This window comes from Mus caroli, unplaced genomic scaffold, assembly GCF_978045245.1.
Source record: "Mus caroli unplaced genomic scaffold, Mus_caroli_1 scaffold_20, whole genome shotgun sequence".
NCBI classification, from domain to species: Eukaryota; Metazoa; Chordata; class Mammalia; order Rodentia; family Muridae; genus Mus; species Mus caroli.
Genome location: NW_028227275.1, coordinates 41,834,724 through 41,838,203, shown reverse-complemented (window position 1 = coordinate 41,838,203; position 3,480 = coordinate 41,834,724). Strand labels below are relative to the sequence as shown.

General features: G+C 36.1%; 1 non-coding gene across 1 annotated transcript; it reads left to right on the top strand.

Annotated features, from left to right (window-relative positions):
* Nucleotides 1–3,064: 3,064 nt before the first annotated feature.
* On the top strand, nt 3,065–3,196 carry LOC115030004 (small nucleolar RNA SNORA17). The gene has a single exon (XR_003835603.1). It is a non-coding gene; the product is annotated as a small nucleolar RNA SNORA17 (small nucleolar RNA).
* Nucleotides 3,197–3,480: the final 284 nt, after the last annotated feature.

Here is a 3,480-nt window from a genome sequence, read left to right as displayed (position 1 = left end):
ATGGCATTACTACATTATTTCAATTTTTTGTTTATTAAAAATGTCTTTGATGCTTGCAGACAACCATTAGATTGAGCATGGAGACTGCAATGGAGGAGTTCGGGGAAGGAGTGAAGGAGCTGAAGGGGTTTGCAACCCCATAGGCAAAACAACAATATCAGCCAACCAGAGCTCTCAGGGACTAAACCATCAATCACAGATTACGCATGGAGGGACCCATGGCTTCAGATGCTTATGTAGCAGAGGATGGCTTTATCTGGCAACAATGGGAGGGGAGGTCCTCCACCCTGTGAAGCCTCAATGCCCAGTGTAGGAGAATGCTATAGCAATAGGGAGTTGGTAGGGGAGCACCCTCATAGAAGCTGGGAAAAGGAGGGATGGGGTCGGGGTTTGCAGAAGGAAACTAAGAAGGGGGATAACATTTGAAATGTAAATAAATAAAATAACCAAGAAAAAGTTTTTAAGAAAGGTCTTCAAACATCTGTATACTTATAATACTGAAAAAGTGTTCATTATTTGATTTTTTCAGGTTACTTGTATTTTTTCTTTATTAAATTTATTATTAGCCATTTGATATTCCTCAGTTGAGAATTCTTTTTTTTTTCTCTGTATCTAATTTTTTAATAGGGTCATTTGGTTTTCTGGAGTCTAACTTCTTGAGTTCTTTGTATAGATTGGATATTAGCCCTCTATCAGATGTAGGATTGGTAAAGATCCTTTCCTAATCTGTTGGTTGCCATTTTGTTCTACTCACAGTGTCCTTTGCCTTCCAGAAACTTTTCAATTTTATGAGGTTTCATTTGTCTATTGTTGGTGCTGGTTCAACTGGTGGTAAGCATGTAGAAGAATGCAAATTGATCCATTCTTACTTCCTGTACAAAGCTCAAGTCCAAGTGGATCAAGGGCTTTCATATAAAACCAGATACATTGAAACTAATAGAAAAGAAATTGGGAAAGAGCCTCAAGAACATGGGCATAGAGGAAAATTTCCTGAACAGATCACCAATGGTTTACACTCTGTTATTTGATTTTTAAGAACATTAAGAAAATTATTGTTAGACAAGAGAGTATATCATAAATCTTGACAATTGAAAGATAATACTCTAAGTGACAGTCCACAAACAACAAACATTGATGTGAGTTCAAATGTGCTGGAAAATATTTATCTTTCCAAGTAAGAAATCAGTATGTTCTGTTAAACATACAAACTCAAGTAATAATGTCTAATTTTATTGTTTTTTATTAAATAGTAAGTATGAGAAAAATTATGAGATTGAGAAATAATACTATATGTTTTAACTTTAAAATAGCAGTATTCAATACTACTGCACAAAACATTGAGAAACATACACATTGCTTCAATTATAGAGGTTACTGCCAGATTATCTAGAAAAGATATCTCACAAAAGGATGTAGATGACATCTTATTTTATAACAATTTCTGTGATCTGCATTAGCCTCACCATGAAACTTACTTAGAAAGGTCAGTTTCATGTGAAGCTTATTCTGAAGTTCTGTGTACCACAAGTCAAACTTACAACTCAAGCTTTGTCATATGATTAAATTTTATTTGTAACTTCTAATAAATCAGGACCTCAATAGGTAACTATGAAATATATCTCTTTGGTAATCAGACTTTGTATCATTGTCACCAAAATATCCAAGGGACAATTTAAAGGAGAAAATTTTATTTTACTTGAAGTTTTAGAGAATTCATCATGCATCATAGTAGGAAGGATGTGTCAGAGAAATTAGCATCATGACTGTCAGGAACAGAGAGAGATGTAAAGCAACCAAATGCAACACACCTCTAGGGCCTTGTCCAGAGACCTATGTGTCCAAGCAAAGCATTGGTACCTCTAAATTGGTACAGGCACATAGGGGTCATTGTTTCTGCAGGTGACTATATGTTGAATAGGATTCTCACATTCAAAGTCTTTGCAGCTATTTCAGAAGATCTAAATTCTATTCTATTATTTATTTCATTTTTTTTCTGTTAGGTTCAGTAGAAGTATTTTTTGTTATATATATATGTATATATATATATATATATATATACACACATACATACATACATATACATATACACATACACATACACATACACATACACATACACATACACATACACATACACATACACATACACATACACATACACATACACATACACATACACATACACATACACATATATATATATATATATATATATATATATATGATTGTGGATAATCTCCTGAAATAGCAACAGCAGCAGCAACAATTATAGAATTCCTCCTCCTATTTTACCTCCCATTAATCCTCCTCTTCCTCCTCTTCTTCCTCCTCCTCCTCCTCCGCTCTTCTTTCTCCTCCTCTACCCTTTCCTCCTCTGCCTTCTTCTCCACCTCTTCTTTGGTTTCTTGTAAATTGGCTTTGCATGGGATATTTTTAAATACTTCAGAAGTCAAGTTCTTCAGCAGTTAAACAGATGATTTTCCTTCCAAATCATAATCATATATTTCACAGGGGAGTCAGTAGTAACAACATGTTGATCCATGCAAGGTAACATCTTTTGATGGTCATCCGTATGCCTTTCTTAGGTTGGTTCAATTCTTAAAAGTCAAGTCATTGAAGTTTCAAAGCTGCCTTTGTAATAGTGTCTTAATGATAAAACTTGAACCTCTGTGTAGATTATTTCCTTGGAAAGCAATTCTCCAGGCTGTAAAAAATCTTTTCAACATAACCCCTTATGTTTTCAGGTTAATTTATTTTTTTGGCCTTTTATACACTGACAGTGTGAACTCAAAGTGATTCCCTCACCCAAACCCAATTCTCAACTTCATCATTTGCTGTTCATTTCTCTTTTCATTGAAAATTCTTAAAATTCCCACTTCTGTTATGTTATTTGCAGCTTCTTCCAATTAAGGATCATTATATTTTAGGAAGTACTGGTTGATTATATTTTATTGATTCATTTGATCTGTCAGATTGAGCTATAACACAACGGGAAAAATAATTCTGACTGTTAAGGAGCCAAACAGTAATCATCACTGAGGGTTAACGTAAAATCCCTTAGATGACTCCCCCTAGCATTGCAGGGGTGGCTGCTGTGTCATATGTGAGTCAGTAGGTGGCAAAGAGGAGAGAGGCTATGTTTCCTATGCTCACTGCTCCGGCCTATGAACATCTAAATGATTGGTAGCCTAATATTACCTGAAAAACACAAACCAGAGATGGTCACCAGTTTGGTGTCAGGGAACTGGCTCAGGGAGGTACCCTGAAATGACCATCAGTCCAGCTGTGCAGGTTCAAGGGCTCCCAGGACCAGGAGCAAGCCTGAAACTAGAACTCTGCCTGGGACTTTCAGAAGTGAGCCTGAGATATATGACCCTCACATGGCCCACTTAGGCAGTCCAGGCAAGGAACAAGTCTGAGATGACAACCAGACTAGTATTATGGGGCCTAGACAGGGAGCTAGATGGAAACAACAATCAG